Source organism: Falco cherrug, chromosome 6 (genome assembly GCF_023634085.1).
Source record: "Falco cherrug isolate bFalChe1 chromosome 6, bFalChe1.pri, whole genome shotgun sequence".
Classification (NCBI taxonomy): Eukaryota; Metazoa; Chordata; class Aves; order Falconiformes; family Falconidae; genus Falco; species Falco cherrug.
In genome coordinates this window covers 56,854,664-56,875,514 of record NC_073702.1, presented here as the reverse complement: position 1 = coordinate 56,875,514, position 20,851 = coordinate 56,854,664, and the positions used below count along the sequence as shown (strand labels likewise).

The following is a 20,851-nucleotide window of genomic DNA, read 5'->3' as shown; positions in this document are numbered from 1 at the left end:
TGCCCCAGTGAACTGTATTTAAGCTTCTACCTCTGGATCCAAATAATTATCTTGCCTGCTTTCAAGAAAGTCTCTGCCTGGTATTCACCCTCCTCTCCCCACCCTGTAACAGGAAAGGCAAGCTGGGTTTACAGAAACATTCAGAATAGGTGTACACAACTTTTTTCCAAACATAACAAGCCACAACACAGCATTTTGACATTTTAAAAGTCCCCTAAACCTTCCCCTTTTTATTTAAAATAGTTTTTCCTTCCAAAATCCACATGAGTTTTACTTTGGCCACCGAACTGAGAACTGTCAGCGATCCGCTAGATGTATATCTCTAAGCTCTCACCACTGACATGCTGGCACAGGCTGTTTTCCTGACTTCTGAGGCATGTTCCCAGGGTGCAAATCCTTCTTTTTAGTACCCACATCCAGCTGGTGAAAATTCAGAGGCTAAACAACTCTGAGCACAAAGCCAATTCCAGCTTTTTCTCCAGCCCTCAAATAATCCCTTTCTCAGGGCCACACAAGTGCAGGAAACCTATTTTATAGTTAACTTTAGTTACAGTCAAGAATATAGGGTACCACAAACCAATCTCTCACACACACATATTTCATACCTTCCTAAGTGTGGAGGCTTAGGAACTGAAAACAGAATAACTCCACATAAAAAAATAAAATAAATCTTCCTTCTCTCTAGGAATGAAATGGCTATATAGGCTGAGGTTGGTTGTTTTCTGGGAGTGGGAAAGCAAAGCACTCATTATAAGTTGAGAGGGTTAAGATAAAAAAAATTAATAATTAATCCAAATTCAACAAATAGCTGCAATAAAAAGCATTTATGATAGCATTGCCAAAATGACATGTTTTGAGTTTTCAGCCTAGCTGCATGGGGGCACTAGATAATAACACGGGGCATTCCGAGCGTAGTTCAGGATCGTGTCTATAGAGAAGTGGCTTGTTCAGTCTCTCAGCAGAAGGGCATTCCATACCCATTCCTCTTGTCTGACTGAACTGGAACAAAGATTTGAGCAAAGACTTCCCATTTCCCAGGACAGCACCTTAACCTACAGGTTCAGGGATTCTCAGGAGAGTCTCTACATCCCTCCTATTGAAGCTGAACCGTTTCCTGCAACACATTCATTAAGTCATGTGTCCACCTAGAAGGTCAGGAAGAAAACATAGGGTTTAGTCATGGCTCCAATTAGCACAGCAATGTTTTTATCTGCAGTGGTAGTATTTTGTGAATAGATGCATCCAGCTTATCTCGTTTCCCTTAAGATACTAAAGATTTAAGAAATAAAATGGCAAATAGTCAAAGCTGATAAACACAAAGCAGTGCATGTGAGGCGGGTAAATCCCTTATGGACTCTAAATCAGTACAATCAGACAGGAATAATATCTCTGTGGGGAATTTCATAACCATATCACCTCAATTCAGACAAAACCCCAGACAGATAAGGTATCAGTGGTTATTAGGAAAAGAACACAAAAGAAAATACAGTATCTTGTGCTACTGTGTATGTTCTCTCATCTAAACTAAAAGACATAGATCTGCTCTTTCTATCTCCTGCTGGATGGGCTAGAAGACAAGACACAGAAAAGGCCAAAGGGAAGTTATTAAAGACCTAGGACAACTTCAGTTTGTGGAGTTACTAAATAACTTTGGATTACTTAACATGAAATAATAATGATTGAAGGAATACATGCTAGATGTTTATGAAATGACAAGTGGCATAAAAAAGATTAATATAGAACTACTTTTGCTATATCTTCCACTGGAAAAAAGATGGTGAATAATAATTTTAAAAAAAAAAAAAAGTGGCCTGCAGCTTCAGAGGGAAGTACTTTAACTTGAGTTAAGCATGGGAATTCATAGCTGCAGGATGATGGGCAAAAACACAAGTTCAAAAATCGTTTGACAAATTCATACAAGGTTCATCAAGGATATTACACACAAATACGTTGGTATAGTCTTTGGCTTGATAAATCTTGAGCTGCAGATTGCTAGATGCTATGATGATGTATAAAGGTTGTATATCACTGTGCGCCTCTCCCATTCTTACATCCTCCCCTAAGCTTATATACTAAAGTAAGTAGATTTTTGGCCCAGTAGCAGTGTTTTCTGAGGTTATTATCGTGTTCTCCAGAAGGAAAAAATAACAACCAAAACCAAACCAGCAGTGGTCACGTTACCGATTGAATGTTGGACAAAGAGACAAACACTGGCTTCAATTAATGCTAGGTGAGTGCCCTCTGCATAAAACTATAAATGCTCCAACTCACCTCTTATTTCAGGGTGTGAATGGTGCATGGTTTTACAGCCACATTTCCTTTCCATTTCATTACAGATGATCAAGTTTCTTTTTTTGCAATGCTTGTATGGAAAGCTACTTCACCAAATTAAAGCAGTATAAGCTAACCAATTGAAAAAAAAATACTAATTTTCTGTTGATATACACTCCTGAAAGTTAACATAATACAGATGTAATATGAAGGGTATAATTATATTGTACCTGCACTAAGTCATCCCATGTACATAGTATAAAAATCTTTCTCCCATCCTATCACCCCTTTAATGTGTGTGGGAAAATAAACAGGGAAAATAAACAAAGTCAGCAAGTAAAATAGCTTGTTTGAACTCTTTAACTCTTCCTCTCACCGCAGACCAATCCATGAGTATTACTGGGGCTTACAATTCTTAAATACCTTAAAAGAAGATAAAATTACCACTTGCCTACACAGCCTCTCCTGCCAAGCCAAAATGTTTTGCCCTGCTGTCTCCCTTTGTTTCACAGTCAGTATAAACAGTACCCCCACTGGTAAAGTATTCTAACCCTGTGGTGTTTATACTTTCCTTGGTCTGAATTACTTATCATTTCTTTCTCAACAACACATAAAAGAAAAAAACGGGTAATGGAAGGGGGCCAGTAACATTGCTGCAGCTCAAGGTACCCTTTGAAAACACTAAAGCAACCTAGATATTATCCCTTGATATGTTGTCTAATTTACTCAATTTATTTAATAAAGTGTTTCTGCTCATGTCCTATGTCATTTACACCATATATTAACTGAATATTAAAAAACCCCAAACACCACCACCACCTGTAATTCCACCTAAGAGTCTTTAGTGGCACTTTTGTCATCCAGGTTCATAATCCTTTGCTTTTCAGTATACTACTTTTGCTCTCTGGTTGCCTCCCTCCTTTTAAAAGTCTTTTGAGCAACTTTAATTACTTCTAATGTCGCAAGTCACTTTTTCTTCAGCAGAAGAAAATTTTTAATTTAGACTCAACAGATCATTTGACAAGAGTGCATTTCATCCCTACTTTTTTTTTCTTTTTAAGGGTTTATTGTGGGTGAATATTTCAAATACACTTCATAGCAAACAGCTATGCACACATCACTGCACTATCCTATTATTCGTTGGTTACTACTGGCACAACAACTACACATGTTTGCTTTTTTACACTTTAATTATACCCACACAAATCATACTAGCTTACTTCATTAGTATACTGTGGAAAAGTCACTCCAAGTGTATTGTATTTATGTATTCAAATGTCCTGATTAGCATTTTGAACTGGAATTGAATCAGACATTCAGTTTGAAAGAGATATTTTACTTACCTAACTTTTTTTTTTTTTTTTTTCTTTTTATTTACTTTTAGGGGTTTGGTAGATTGTCTCCTCTTCCATACCAAGTCCAACTGTTCTTCTTAACAATCTGAAGATGAGGTTTACTGCAGGTTTTTCTGTTCAGGGCTATGACATTAAGGCACATCATTCTGGTATCTGGTTATCTCCTCTACTATGACAAGATAATGTGGGCTTGAGGGAACATACTAGTATCTCCTGTCAACCCCCTTCTGTCATATCAACTCCTCTAAGGGCATGTTCATACAAGGAAGCTGCTACAGAAAAAAAAAACCCAAAAAAACAAACCCACAACCAAAACCACCAAGACACCGGTGTTTATCTCAGGAACCATTCCACACCACAGTTCCCTGTAGGCATGAAGATTTTTGCAGTGTAGTGTAATACACTTGCAAAGCAGATTGAGGATGCAGTTTCACATTATAGCTAAGCCAACCTAACACGACCATGCCACCGCTGGGAGCGAACTATCACCTCTTCCCTTGTCTTTCCATCTTTTCCAGACCAGTGGTTCCACTGTTAGAAAACCACCCAAACATGAAATACCCAGTTCTTCCTACCATGTCTGGGGGGTTTTGTTAGTTTAGGGCCTCGGTCAGCTCACTGCAGAGAAATACAAATACAGTTGTGCTGGCAAAGAAGCAGGAATAGTGTCACTGGGAGTGGGAGAGGGAAAAGAGAAGTAGGACCGTGCCTTTTGGTGTATCTGCATCAAACAGTGATGCACGCATAGAGCAGTTGTCCATGCCTACATAAATATTTCATGAAAGGTCCAACAAATAAACAATCAGTGTATGAATCTGTTCAAGAGGCACAGAATCAGTCAAAAACAGAATAGGCAAAAAAATCCTTCACAGATTAGAAAACTTCATTAATTACAGCAGTATGGAGATGCACCTTTCAGAATTCACGTTGAAACGAGACCAAAGAGTGACTGATATGCTTCAGCTCTTTAATGAGCACAAGTGCCTCTGGAAGGCCTCCTCCGTACCCCAACGCTGTGAGTCAAAACAGGATTCTTGCTATCAAAGGATCACTTCAATATTTCCTCCTCAATTGCTTAAAATTCCGGAATCCTGTCAAGTTTTTAATCCCCCACAGGAATCCCATGAGCTTTGCTAAGGAGGTGATAAATCCCAGCAAGTTTCAGTAAGGAAACCTCAGGTACCAAACCCCTGAAAGTCAGCAGAGCTGGAAGTGCAAGGACACCGAACCGACATCCGCAGGAAACAGACTGTAGGTACCTGGTCCATTAATTTTTGTTAATTGCCTGAGAGCTCAACTTAGTTTCATTTGCTTCCACTTGGCATCTGCTTAGTCAGTTGGCCAGAAGGTTGTCTTTTTGCTGAAATATAGTTCGTTTTAATTATCAGAAGTCCTAATGGTGCAAATGTCTTAGGGGACAGTCTCCTTAATAAAGGTGACAGTTTGCACATACCATGTACTGTTTGGAACACAATTCCCAGCCCCCCTGCATCTCACCTTTTTGATGTAAGCACTAGCAGCTGTACAAACGTTCAGCTTCAAAGCAAGAGCATTCTCCTCCTTTCATTACATATTTTTAACAAACTCTTTGTTCCAGCCTGGAAGCACTGACATACCATTAAATTACTCTTTTGGGGTTCATTTTGTTTATACATAAAGGGCAACAAAATGTGGTCAAAACAAAACATGAATTAAACCCTTCTTATCTGTCTGCAACTCCAAAAAGTTGCTTGATAAACTTTTGAAAGCCATTTGGCTTGGCCTGAACAAAAAAAACAGCCTGCGCTCTCTCAATCAATTCTTTAACCTTTTATATTATTCAAAGAACAGGCTAAAGCTGCTCCTGGAACAACTATAAGTAAAACAGGAGGATCACTTTGTTTCTACTCGTGAAAATGTCACTGATAACAAGGGTAATTTAGGGGGAAGAGAAGTGTCACTGGGGCACAATTCTTTCTGTTGCAAAGTCCACATACTTGGAGGTCAAGTATTGGAGGTGTTCCCAGGAAAAATAAAACTCATGAAATATTTCTTTAAGCAGCCATGTTGAATGAAAAATGCAAGAGGAAGGTCAAACAGATTCCTAAAACGGCATTAAGAAATAGCTGAAATTAAAGAACTTCAGCAGTGAAAAGAAAAAATGAGAAGGTGGAGGCAGGTTCTCACATAAACCAAAGACAAATCTCAGGGAAGAAGAGCAGTCTCTAAGCCTGAACTCAAAATATATCGTGAACATGTCTACAGCCAGCGAGAAAGTTGGCACAGTTCTATCTTTTTCTTGAAGTGTCCAATTATATGGCTTTTACAAAACCTTTTAGGAAACAAGTTACTCTTTCTAGTAAAATAGACTTTTTAACCATCTTTCAATTACCTCATTGTCATTTATTGGCGCATTCAACCTGACAGCTTTTTTGCAGCTCCACTGATGAAAGTGACAACCTGCAGGTAGCGCACAAAAGATGGCAGAGTTAAATCATATTGCAGAAAGTCTAACAGAGGGTCTACTGGTACAAAATTAAAAAATCAGAGAGAGAAGGCAATGTCAAAAGAGAGGATTGCAGCATGCCATACTCATGAGAACTAGCAGAGAAGGGTATTAATGGCAACCTGTGAATGTGTGTCACATCACTTCGTTAACTTGCTGAAGGACAGCCAACGCAAGAGTCAAGAGGCATGAGAAATCTGGCGAGACAAGTTGCTCCCCTGCAGAACCAGACAGAGGAGAGGCACATAGTCTGGACGATGCATTAACATGATGCCAACTAAAAAATTAGTAGCAAAGCTGATTTGGTTTCTTGGATGGGAGCATAGGCCAAATGCCTTGGTTTGAGAGGACAAGTGAACTTTGCAGGCAGCAGGCAGTGAGCTAGCAGAGTCATCACAGGAGTAAGGTTTGAGTCCCTTGCTTCAAATAACAGTCTAAAGCTGCTCCTGGAACAACGGGAAGAAAAGTATCTCTGCAGAAATACCAATAGTGAGTTTGCAGCAAGGTTTTTTCCCCACAGTTGTCTACTTTACCAGCTTCTTGGAACATATGCCATGTTTCACCTAAGTAAAAGCAAAATGGAAAAAAACATCACAGGCACGACTCTGGCTTGTCCACTATAAAAATGTCGAGCTCCATTGATTTCACCCAAACTCCTTTAACTTGTTAAAGAACTAAGCAGTTGTTGCTTCAGTCACCACTATACTTGGAAAAACTGTACTGGCTTTGCTCACTCTTTTGTCTTCAGACACCACAGAAATCAGAAGCTGGTTTGAGAGCATGGGAGGGTCACCTGCAGAAATGCTGCTTTTCTTCTTATATTCTGAATCAACACCTTTCCCCTTGCCTTGGGACAGGGGTGGACTAGACTAGAAAGGGGCAAAAAGACACAGAAATGCTACAGGATGTTCCTGTCTGGCTTGCAAGGGGAAAACCTCTATACTGTAAGATGACCCAAGCCTTCAGCTACAGAAATACAAGAGACCTCTTCCTCAGTCCACTAAGGTGACCAAGTGCTACGCTGCGTATGTCCAAAGGAAGAACTGTGCCACAACCCCACATATTAAAATAAATCCACCCTACAAATGAACCTTGGAAGTATATGTTTGCCATCATGAAGCAGTGCTTTGTATACTCCCAGACAGCTGCTCCTTTCTATTCCCAATAAAGAGAAGGGGAAAATACTCCCATGGCTGGTGATGCAACCCATAGATCAGAAGCTTGATCACACTGAGTGTATCTTGTTTTCTCTAGGACATACAAGTCACCCAGTCCAAGAGAAGTGGAAATTCAAAGAATATATCATTAGTCAAGATAATTCTAACTACTGTCACCACATTTCAAAGTTAGAGTGAAGTTCAAAGCAAGCACAAACAATCATGAGACTACAATCTCAACTTTTAAGCCAAAGCAAAGTATCTGGTTTACTCATATCTCCCTTCAAAAGCAGTAGCCTTTACATCTCTAGTTGTTTGAAGAAACCTCAAAAACAAAAAAAAACACCTAACAATCACCTTATGTTACCACAAGGTTGTAAATGTAAGAATAAACCTGAGATTTCCACATAAACTGTGAACTACAACTTCAGGGTAAAAAAAAAAAGTGTATATATATATATACACACACACATATATATATATATGTATGTGTATATATATATATATATAAGAATTAGATAGTGAAATAGATCTGGAAATCAATACAATACACTAATCTTGATTTCCCCAGGAAATGAGTAAGCTGGTCTACAGACAGCTTTACAAAAAACATGTATGGCATTGACACTTTGTAGTATTCTTCCGTGTCCACAAACAGGTACAGTTCCATATGGCTTACGGAATCTACTACAAAACAGACACAAGGAGCAAAAAGTTAATATAAATACTGAAAAAACTGAATAAAACATTGCACTGGGCTACAGAAACTAACTTATAAGATGCTTGGCAATTACAAAAAAAGCTTAAATTCAGTGAAGGTATAATTAATTTATTTGGGGAAAATAGCTAAACAAAACCTCTAAATTGAGCAAAGTATCTTTACTGTTATTTCTTTATTCAAATTCAGTAATTTACACAAAGTTAGGACTATAATTCTTAATAATACAAGAAGTCCTCATTGGATGTCAACCCTATTTTACAAGCCTTGACCCAACAACATGCAAGATCTGAGCCTTTCAGATCACATTGTTTAAGAACATATTTTGTACTTAAATCCTCCTTTCCAGGAGGATAAAGGTAATGCATGTAAAGTGAGTGTTGAAAGATTTTCCCTACTATCCCTACTAATCATTTTTATTAGGCTGTAAGGTTTCTAATATAGGCAAATTCTATGCAGTTTTTGATTCCTAAGAAGGTACTCTCACTTTTTGCTAACACGGTTCACTGAGGTTTGCATCTGTTTGGTCCACAAGCTCATGAGTGGAAATTTTCTCTTTCATTTACTAATAAACAATCTGGAAAGTGAAAAACTGCACTTATTACCACATACAGATATCAACTGGGATGGTAAACTCAAAATGTTTGGCAATACAATATACACTACAAGTTATAGAAGTTAAATGGCTAAGAAAAAGGGACAGAGAATAACTACATGAAAAGTTACAGAAGAGGTCCTGGGCACAAAGCAGTTTAAAAAACCCAAACTAACCAACCAACCAAAAATAACACACACACTTCAAAATCACACTACATTTAGGGAAGAGCTGAAAACTCAAATTTCAGTCCCCGCACAACAGTGTCATCCTTCCTCTCCAAGAAGGCAGGGCACAAACTCTTGCCACTAGCAGCATTCCCATACCTGGGGAACAGGGGAAACACATTCATTTTCCTTATAACACTCCTTAAACCTTCTCCAAGACGTGCCTGTTTGCAGTTCTATCAGTCTCAATGACAAGCTCTCTAGCAAACCATCACATTCAAATTCAACACTGCATCTCAGCAGGAAGAAAACTTCCTTTCTCTACGTAACTAAGCTTCCCTCTTCTTCAGGAGGGGCAGATAAGGTTCTCACCATTTTCTGTAGAATTCTGCAAATAGACTATCTTCTAGCAGTTAACACTGCAGGATAATCCTGTGATATGATTTATTAAACAGACAAATATTTAAAACTCTTTAGGAAAGAAAAAACACTTATATCCAAACTACTCTGAGTAAACTTTTTGTAATCTCTTTAAAATTATCCTCAAATAATGCCCCAACCAAGATGATTGAAGGTCACTAGTATATCGCAAAGCATATTTTTATGAGATAAATTCCAATAATTGCAACAACTATTCCAGCTACAATTTAGACATAGAATCTAATTATCCATTTCATTTTCCTTTACACCTCATGGGCTAGATCATTTATCATGTTTCATGATAATGATCAGAAGGCACATGGAAAGTGATTTCTGGAGGTAACAAATTACCTACCATATTAGCATAGCTTACAAGATCCTGTCAACAAGTACTATGCATAAATATGAGGTAATTAAATTTACAATGTGCAGGAGCATTTGATATGCTACTTGCTTTTCTAGCAGCTGCCAAAAAATCTGGGTTACTAAATTCAACATACCAGTTTAGTTGCTTAAGTACAGTAATTTAGCTCTTCATAACGCATCAGGAATCATTATGCCACTAGAACACCAACAGGTAGACAGCATGCAGTGGGCTCAAGATCTGGAGATGAATCTCTCATCACCTGGTATTATTGCTTCTTGCCACTGAACCATCCATCATGTCTCTGAGACAGCTTGGAATGATAGTGCCGGACCCTCACATTACTGCTCCTTGAACTCTGCCTCATCCATCTTTTGCATCATTCCCCATTTGCAGCTAAGCATCATCTCTCTGCTGGAAAACTGAGTGCGAACCTGTAATGCCTTTAACCTGCAGTGCCACTCTAATAGTAATTGATCTCTTTTTATTGCAGAGACAGTGCTCAGTAAGACTATGTACAGCTGCTGAAGCCGGCAGATGGTCAGGACAGTACTACAGTGCAGGCATCTTATGCCTTTAGGAATATGATCCATTTCCAAGGAAATATTGCTATTTTTCCATAGCTAGGTATTTCACAACTCATAATTATTAAAATATAAAATCGGTATAGGAATATATATGCAGTTTGTGTTTCTGCAGTTCATCTACAATTTAATAGCAAGATTCACTCAAATGCAGCTGAAAATTAATGTCAGTGGTGGCTTCACTTTGTATTTTTGTTAAGTGATTCAGTATCAGAACACTATTAGATTTTTAAATACATACTAAAGCACACAGGTGCACCTGCATTCAAAAAGGAACTTAGATTAACTCTCCATTGATCATGGCAAGACTTCACTAGCATGATGACTTGTGTACCATAAACCACCCAAGACTAAGCGTTTTAATTCAGCTTCATCTGAATGCTGCTATAAAAGTTTAATAAATCAAAATGATCAAAATGCCCCCAGTGGCAGGCTGGGATTCAGTTTCCAATTCAAATTCCCTTTAATATATGGCTTCGCTGACATCCTGCATTTTCTGCCATCTATGTTGAATTCCAAATGCACTCCTTTTCATCATTACCATGCATCTACTCATCGGCACACTTTTTAAAAACCCTGCACAATACACAGAGATGTCAAACCTAGAGGGGTTTTCCCCTCCCCCAAACTGGAAAATGATGGCAGGTAAGGGAACTTTGTCTACCCTTAAGTAAATATTTGCTTAACCTCCCTGCTAACGTCAATGGCATTTAAACTGAGACAGACCATCCTGAGCTGCAGTATTCAAATGAAACATTTGATTTAAACAAACGTAGAGACAGACCAGATACTGGAAGGGAAATTATCCAAGTGAAATACAGCACTGATGTGGTGGGGCAGTCTGGAGACACCTCTAATTAAGATGAGAAAAATCACGTTACTGCAAACGATTTTCATATCATTGTACTTGGATAGAACGGAGATATAAGAAACAAAGAAACCCTCTCATTTCTTCCCTGAAGTGACACCTGCCAAGTGTTTTTTCTTCGCCTCTTTCTTTTCTTTGCACTTCCTCCCATCAAATCTAAAGGCAAACAGGGATCCCACTGTTGAGAGTGATTACATTTTAATTTCCCAAATGTTTTATTTGCTGGTTGGATTCACCTGTGTACTTTCCTAATAAAGCAGCACATAAGAAAATGACAGCGGTACAGGACAACACCTAAATGGTGAGACCATACTCACGCAATAAATCATTAATACCACATGTGGTATCACCAGCAACACAATTTTGAACAGGGTTGAGTTGAAGCCGCATCGTATCTTGGCTTTGCTGGATTAGGCAGAGCAGGTGATACCCAGCTTATGCTGCCTGTAGAGGGGCTGATAATACCTGCTCTGCCACAGAGGAAGAAGACCCATTACCTAAAGCCGGCACTAAGCCTGCTGCACACAGTTAACTCCTCTGCAACCACGAGCTGCCTGGCCAAGTTCATCCCAGGTCACTACTTCCTATTATAGGCTTCCACTGACTTTGATTAACCCTACAGCTGTATTTATTTTACTGCCAAACCATGGTGAGGTCTCCACAAGACCTGACAAGGACAAGTAGCAGCCCATTGCCTGGTAAGCAGGCACAGAGCCTTTTCCTGCCCTCTTCCCACTCTGGGCTCCCGGCCCAGCTCTGGCGAGCTGACTGTGCTCCCCAGTAAGGCACAGGTGTCCCAGCCAGGCTGAGAGGGAGTAGCTCGATGCCCATTTTGCTTGTTGAACCAGGCCACTGAAGTGACATGAGCCCTAGAGCCAAGAGAAGGAGGAGAGGGATTGTGCACGGCTAGGGACACGGGAGAGGAGCAAAGGCTCCTGCCAACAGCTGCCCTTTCACCGTCACTTCACCTGAAAAATGACCAGTGATCCCTTGAAGCCCTGCCCAGCCTCAGCCCTCCCTGGTCCTGGACAGCTACCTCTTGGGCCAGCATAGGCATTCCTCCTCCACGTGGCAAGAGGGACCAGGATTACAAACCTAACTTCAAAAGTTCTTTTTCTGGGTTAATCTTGGTGGAGGCGAGAAAAAAAAAAACGTTTCATGAACTGGTGGGATTTCTCTAATACTGTGTCAGCAAGTGGTGTGGGAGAACAGGAGCAGACCTGCAGAGCGAAGGAGTCAGTGATAAGGACCCAGCAACCCCCTCTATGGTGCTTCAGTTAGTTTTGCCAGAGATGAGCATTAGTCATGACTGAAAGCCTACCGGCAGCTGGAAAGCATTACGTGCGCCTGCCTTTTGGTTTACTTCCCTCTGAAAGGTAGTTCCCTTGGTCTGACAAGAGCTGAGGGTCAGGAAGTTGGGACAATCTGAAGATTTGCTTTGAAAGCACATTCCTGTCTGAATGTTCATTAATGTACCCGGTCAAAGACAACCATCAGAAAACCAGTCAGGCCTAACTACATGTTCATTCTTGGACATAAAACAGCGTCACACCTAATGGCACACAAAATAGTGTTGCACCTAATAATTAGGAAATAGATAAGAAACACTTTTTGTAGTTCGAAAAGTGGTCAAATGCCTAGAAACGTATCAGCTTAAGGTATACAAAAGCAATACTCAAAAAATAAATAAAAATATCCCAGTAAACATTGGTCTGGCTAATTACCAGCATCCCCAGTCTTCCTCCTCATCTTTTTTCCCTTTGTCCTGCTGGTTCCCACTCAGACCCTATGGAAAAAGAGTTCCCATCATGGTGTCCACTGAGAAGCGCATGGAGGAGAGAGAAGGTAAGAGGACTTCCACAGGGTTTGCTATCCCACGTGCTCTCATACAGGTGGGATGAAGCCTTGGAAGAAACACAAAAGGAACTGCTCGTTGCTTGCACTCACAAACCAAAGTGCCACACAGCATCAGCATCCACCACAGATGTCAGGAGACAGTATACATCAGGCAATGAAAAATGTAAATAATGTCCCTTGCACCAAATCAGTTAATTAGTTAACTGTGAGTCTAGTTTGGTTTCTGCACGGTTATTTTTTTATTAGGCACTTTTTAAGTTATGATCGATATGCAAAGAAATTCAGCAGTTATGCAAAACTCTACAGAGGTCATAAATCTATGCTTTAACGCAAGAGGTTATACATTATCCACTCCTACCTGTGAGTGATAACAGGATTGAGTTTGACTGGTTAGGAGAGGATCTAATTAAAATAATGATTGAAAAAAGGCACCTCATATCAGCTCAATCACCTTGCACGGTCACTTTTTGATGTAACCATTAATTTTGTATTTTGTTAGTATCTGCTTAACGCTTTTCACAGGCTCTGTGGTTTCATCTGTAGAGCAAACAACATACTTTCAAGAAGAAACGAGTTAAGACAAGCAGTAATCTCTGCCTCTGTACTTCGCCCCTCTGCTCTACACTCGCCCATCTCCCTGAATGAGAAACTGAGGCATAATGCTGACGTCTAAGCTCAGAAAGTATTGCCCCTTCCTTGAAAGATGTCTGAAGCACAGACCCCTGCAAAGGTACACTCCTGTGCCAACAAGGGACACCTCTACGTATGCTCTTCTCTGATACCCTGCCCCAAACACCAGCTACTGAGCTCAGCCACAGGCAGGACACTGGGCTACAGGACTTTGGCTTTTGCTCTGATCCAGATCAGTCACCTTAAAGTTCAGGCAATACAGTAAAACGATGTGTACCAGCAGTGAAAAGGCTAGCTTTTGCCTAATGAGAATATTGATTTAGACTACATCAAGCAGTAAAAAACTCATGTCTTATGAGAGAAAAGCAAAATGTGTGCTTTACCTTACATGTTTCAGATCTTCCTGGAGAACAAATCACAGCACTACAATAAAGCAACAATTCATATTAAAGACTTCAAGAGGATTATGAGGACATAGAAACACTCTCCACCCAAACTAAGCCAACACTGCAATGAATCTGTTGGCTAAGCAGAGTCCACCACACCAAACAGGAGACTAATCTTTGTCAAGAATACAAGGTTTTACTTTTAGTGACAGTACCACACAAACTTTGAAAAGTCATATACATATGAAAGGACTTTGAAATGAAAGCACCTTGCTCCTCCCTTGTAAAAAAGTAAACAATCAAACTGACTGCCACAAAGCGTTGCAGCATATCATGTTTAACATGTCCATTAGTGATCTGGATGATGGGACACAGTACACCCTCAACAAATTTGACGTCAAACTGGGAGGAGTGGCTGATAAGCCAGAGGGTCACACTGTCATCCAGAGGGATCTCGACAGGCTGGAGAAATGGGTTGAGAAGAGTTAAAGTTCAGCAAGGGTAAGTGCAAAGTCCTATACCAGGGGAGGAACAACCCCATGCACCAGCATATGCTGGGGGCCACCCGGCTGGAAAGCAGTTGACAGAAGACGACCCAGGGGTTCTGGTAGACACCATGTTGAACATGAGCCAGCAATGTGCCGCTTGGGGCAGAAAAAAAAAAGGCTAATGGTATCCTGGGGTGCCTTAGAGAAACTATTGCCAGCAAGTTGAGGGAGGTGATCCTCTCAGCACTGGTGAGGCTACAGATCAAGTGCTGGTTCCAGTGCTGAACTCCCCACTACAAGAGAGACATGGACATACTGAAGGGAGTCCAGTGAAGGGATGTCCAAAGATGCTGAAGGGCTGGAGCACCTCTCCTGTGAGGAAAGGCTGAGAGAGCTGGTACTGGTCAGCTTGTAGAAGAAAAGACTCAGGGGGTGCCAATATGTATAAACATCTGAAGGAAGGGTGCAAAGAAGACGGAGCTACACTCTTTTCAGTAGTGCCCAGTGCCAGTGGCAATGGGCATAAACTGGAACATGGGAGGGTTGTCTGAACACCAAAAAAATGCTTTTCCACTGTAAGGGTGACCAAGCACTGGCACAGAATGCCCCAGGGAGGTTGTTGAGTCTCCATCCTTGGAGATATTCAGAAGTCACACAGTCCCAAGAAACTGTCCCTAGGTGGTTCTGCTTAAGCAAGGGGGCTGGACCAGATGACCTCCAGAGATCCCTTCCACCGCAACCATTCCCCAATTCCATCATTTCAAGTATAACCCCAAATCTAAGTCTCTTCGGCTTCTTTCAAAAATCTAGTAGAAAAGTATTTCCTTGTGTTTCTCCAGGAAAAGCAACTTTCCCATGCTTTCTAAAGAAAATAAGCAATGCACCTATTAATTACATAAACCAGAGACAAAGTTGCCTTAGGGCAAGCAGAGTTACTTGCACTGAAGAGTTGCCTGAGAAGAAAGTGAGGCTGCTACTCTTTCTGGTATGGTAGATTTATGAAGAGCTTGGGACTACTATCTGGCTCAATTTATTATCTGTGAACGTATAGACTTACCGAAGTATTTTCCTACATTCTTGTTTCATTCTTCTTATGTAAAGGAGGCAGGACTTGACTTCAGGGTGACAGTCCCTCCTTACCAGCTTAAGAAACAGAGGATTGAAAATAGGAAGATTCCTGTGTTAAACCTGTTTAAGGAGGATAAGATCTTAATACAGTAGCGAAATGAAAACCAGACAATGCCACAAAGAGATTAAGTTAATTGGATCCTGGACTCTCTGAAGGATGCTTACACTTTAAAACACAAGTTATATTTCAGGTGTGTATCAGCAAAGTTTAGAAAACCTCCACAAAGTCATTTCATTATTTTTTCAACTGCAGCAAAGTCATTAAGACATTGACATCTGCTTTTCCTACAGGGGTACAATCGTGAGAGCATTAGGCTTCCACTAATGGGAAAACTTGGAATATAAAATAGTACTGAAGGTGGGCTGGGGGTCCAAAATAAGTAACAGTATTAAAATTTGTACTCCAGGAATGCATCTTCTTAACCAAGCATAGCAACCACATGCATTTTCCAAGTCACAATTGAAATGTTTGCTTACTCCTATAGAAGTCTGGTGATGATTCAAAGGGGCACTTAGCCAAGATAATGATGTAAATGCCACAGATTTCAACAACTTGGACTGTGGAATCTCTCTCTCTCTAGTTTCCCCTTTGCTCTGAAATTTAGTCAATTCAGAGACATGCACACCCAAAGATGCAGCTTAAGACTCTTCAAAGATACAGTCCAAAGCCCTGTTACCTATCACCAGTCTCTGGAGACTGAATTTCTGAACACGTTACAAAGTATCACTAATAACCTGATCTGTCTAGCATTTATGATGGCAGCTGATATGATCAGAAGTGCAAAAAACATAAAATCTACTATTCAGAGAACTTAATACTGGATAACAGACGTGGGTCATTTTGCAAAACTGGTACAGAAAGAGCCAGCGTATTTGCAAGAAGAGAGTATATATTCAGACTACTGAATTTTATTTACTTTTATCTTCCACCTAGTGCTCTCCTTGGCATATTTTTTAGTCTGCTATTATACTGAACAAATAAACCAGGTATCAAAACTGAGGACACTTATCTGGAGCAAGTCTGGAGAGTTCAAGTTTTTTCCCAAACAAAATAAGTATTAGTGAAATTTGGAAAGTGAACTTTGGTCCACAACTTTCTCAAATGGAAGTACTTCAGAGACTTCTTGTAAGATAAAAAAATAATGCTCCTGTGAGAAATACTTGCCGCCGGGGCAAGCTCCATCTTCACAGTGTTCTGGCATCACCAGGGACCAGCCAAATTGTTGGTTTTCCTATATAAAATCCCTAAAAGGATTTCTAACACGAAAGGCAGAAATGTCACTGACAGACTTACATAGTAAGAACTGCTCCTGATGGCAAACTAAGTCCAGGAAGGGAAACCAAGAAGAATATAATGACACACACACACATGCCTGGCCCCTAAAACAGCCGTAGAGGAGAGAGTGCTTGCCACGTCAAAGCAAATACAAGAAACAAAATAGCCCCTTTCGCGTTAATAAACTCATAGAAACAGGTCAGTTTACCAGAACTTGTGATTTCTGGAAGAACAGTCAGAAGACAGTAGAGAAAAACTGCTTTTCTTTTCCTTTCTGTTTCTAACTTGCATTCATCAGGGACATGAATATAATTCCATACTGGAATGATAAAACAAGGTGTAGGCCTCCCCTTGCTTTGACACCACCACAAAAGAGCTGTTTGGGTTGGATGAAGAAAATTTAAAAAGAAAAGCCACATCCACCTAGTAAAAACATTAAAAACAATTTATAATTTACAACTCAAATAAAACTTAGGAACTTACCAGTGGAACCAGACACATGGTAGAGCTATTCACGGATATTTTTTCCCCCTTATTTTTCTTCCCTGTCTTTAACACTAATCCACATTTTCTTCCAAGTATCTATGTAAGATCCACTACATAAAACACACCACATTTCCTGCTGATATTGTAGTATTTAATGGCATAATATAAGGTTTTGTACAATTAGTCTGCTAACAACATGTAGCTACTTTAAAGGAAAAGAAACTCGGGAAAGCATACAAACACTTGACAAAGCATAATCCATTATCATATCATTTGAGAGACTGGTCTGCTGCTTTTTTTTTTTGACAATCGAAGCAACAAAGTGCTGTTTTCTGAAAATAAAACAAAATAGAAAATTATGACTCATGTGGATCTTCCAGGTACACTGCAGCCAAAGTAAATAGTGATTTTATTCATGGTCCCTGCAGGACTGCCAGAGTTTAAGAGGTTCCAATCAGAGACAAACTGAATTTGGATTATTTTACAAAGTTCTGATAACAAACAACACAACAATGCAACATCAGCTTCATCTCCTCCTGACAGCCACTTTTAACATGCCAAGTCAATCCAGAAATTGACCACAATTGCTGTGATTAAAACTACCTCGCTTCCTGATGCACAAGACTACTTTTCTGATAAATATTGCCAACTTTAGACAAATATTCTAGTCTGTGTTTAAGAGCTCTGAGCAATGACAGAGTAAAAGAACTGATTACAGGGCTAAGTTCTTAACTGATTGAGGATTACCGCATTTGGTACTGTAACTTGGAATGTGTACACAACTGTATATATCAAGTAAACACATGAGCCGGGGAACAGGTGTTGTCTTTGGGCACTTAATTTCTACAATTCCATGTTAGGTAGCAAAAGGACTTTTTAGAAGTTTTAGAAGACTTTAAGGACTTTGAGATCGTGATACACTTGTTTTCAAAAGGAAGTAAGAAACCAGTAAAAAGAACTGTCAGTGTCTTCTTGTTCACTCTTGCCCATCACAGCTACTGTTCCTCCCAGCATCTCCCTCAAGTTCCAGTGCAGACAACTCTGAAGACTTCAAGAAGTTACCTTCCCAGAAATCCCCAATTTTACAGCCACCAAGGGAAAATACAAATAGATGATTAATTAGATGGACATATTCAGGAGGATAAGTCAGTAATGGCAGCACCAAGCTTCTTGTAAAGGGAATGGGAAAGGGAACGTGCTTCTACACTATCCAAGAATGACAGCAATGCCATAGAAACCATGTAAAAACAATCACTACAATGCAGCCACTGAGTTGGAAGCTGAAAACCAGCTCTAAGCAAAGATGAGACATTACAACATTGACTGGAACTACTTTTGGTAAAATGTCGTAAGTGAATTGCAAATCCTACCCTAGTCTGATTTTTCTACAAAAAAAATTTTATCACAGTGATTGAGTTATCCCCTCTCAGGGTCTTTAAATGTACGCCATCCCTCCCAGGTAACTACATTTGTAATAAAGTTCAGAACTCCACTAAAAGTAATTCTTTTGTTGCAGCTCAGAATGAAATAATGATGATTCAACATGATGTACATTATACAGCCGGAAATTTTCATTACCAAGAGTAATTTATGGACTGCCAATCAGAAAAGTATCAGATGCCTCTACACCTATATTATGGTACCATGGGTCTGTAGACGTGGAAGATGTAAGGATCTCTGCCACATACCTAAACACCCAGGTTTTGAATTACTGGGCAACAATTGTTCCTCATCCCTCGCTCTCTAATAACCAGTGCTGTCAATAAGGTTTGGCTTCTACAAACTGAAGACCTTATCATTACTCAAAATGATCTGGAAGCAATACTAAAGCCATGACAAAGTAAATTGTGTTTCATCATTTTTTTTTCCCCTCCTCTGGCTGTGAGAACACACAGATCAATACACTTCAGCATGAGAATTCTGCAGCGAAATTTTCATTTGTTACAAACAGTAACAAAAGGGCCCCAAGCATGCCCTGTCACTTCCAGTTTAGAAGAAAATGCACTAATAAACTCTTCCCCCGGGTCATCTTTGACAACGGGCAATACTATGCCAGCTCTTATTAAAGGCAATTCGTATCAGTGGCCCAAAAATTTCCTTTAAAATTATCATCTTTTGTATCCATATAGCAGGATGTCAGCTTTAAAGTGCCACTGAGATATAGGACCTGTCATTATGGTTAATTTTCAGTACAGTTTTAACACCGGGGTAGCTGATCCCTAAGGGTATGGGTATGCTTTTTTGGCTAACAAGATTTATTTAGTGGTTATCCAGACAAACAAGAAAATATATTACTGTATATTGCTTTTCAAATATAACAGCAAGCGATAAATCCTATTATAAAACATAAATCTGTTTTCTACCATGATGTCAAATAGATGAAAATGTTTTTAGAAGACTAACCTTTTTATTTTTTTTTTATTTATATATCTATATTTATATATATCTACACACAAACCTACCTGTTCTTTTCTTTTTTTTTTAAGAATTAAAATTCTTGGGCTTCCAATCCAAAAATCTCACAAAAAGTAAAATTAACATAACCTTAAAATATAAAACCTATATAGCAGTTGCATAGATAGCTAGTTATCAAGTTTATGTTTCAAGCCATAAAGATGGTATTCTCTATCAAATGACCTAAGCTTCTCAGCAGGACAATACATTGCATTTAAAAACAGAGTACTATGAAGTTTGATACTGTTATCTCAGTTTTTGAGAGGAATCGTGTTTTAAACACCATTTTACTGCTCTATTATACTAGAAAAAAACCAGCACAACTCATTTGTTGGATAAATACATTGATTTGCCCTGCTTTTCTAACAACAAAACAAAGTCTGTTTTCATGCTGTAACAGGACTAATTTAATTTTATTAGGATGAGTCTTGCACTTTGCTAGACAAAATGTACATGTGAAAGAGTAAAAGAAAAAAAAAAGCTGTTAACATACAGTCTAAATCCTCGTATGGTCAGCAAAACACATTTTTATTGGTGTTACATGGAAGACATAAAACCTAGTTGACCCCAATCAACTGGTCTCCCAGGGAAAAGACCTCTGCCAGCAAATGCCAGATACCACATACCTCCGAGAATTTCCTATGCTACTTTTATTTCTACAAACTGGGGACAAACTTGCTGTCCCTGTCCTGGCTCCAAAAGCAGTGGCTGACTTCTAGATGCCAACTGACCAAACAGCCCATTGCTGGACCAACGAGTCAAGCAAGAGCCCACTGTGTGCCTGACTCCTGCGCTTACTGGCCAAAACAGCCCCTGCGATGGGCAGCAGCACCACAGACAGATTTTGTACAACTAATTTTCCCAATTTAAAAGCATTAATCCTCATCACAACTAAAAGTGAAACGGGCAATTTTACAAGTGACACAATTAAGCAAGGAGAGGCTTAATAGCTTACCTGAGGCCAAACAGCAAGCGACTTTTGGAGGTGAAAAATGAACACTAATATTCAACCACATCCTTTGCCAGTCAAGATCACATGCTTCCCGAACACAAAATGCACAAATTAAAAAAATCACCAACTCGACATTGCCACACACAAGCTATGGTTGCACCTCAACAGACTTCTGAATAAGTTACAACAAAAACAACAACAACAACAAAA

At 39.6% G+C, this 20,851-nt stretch overlaps 1 protein-coding gene across 6 annotated transcripts in view; it reads right to left on the bottom strand.

The window, feature by feature from the left end:
- PTPRK (protein tyrosine phosphatase receptor type K) overlaps positions 1–20,851 on the bottom strand; it is a 412,555-nt gene that overhangs the window by 184,695 nt on the left and 207,009 nt on the right. The window lies entirely within an intron of this gene.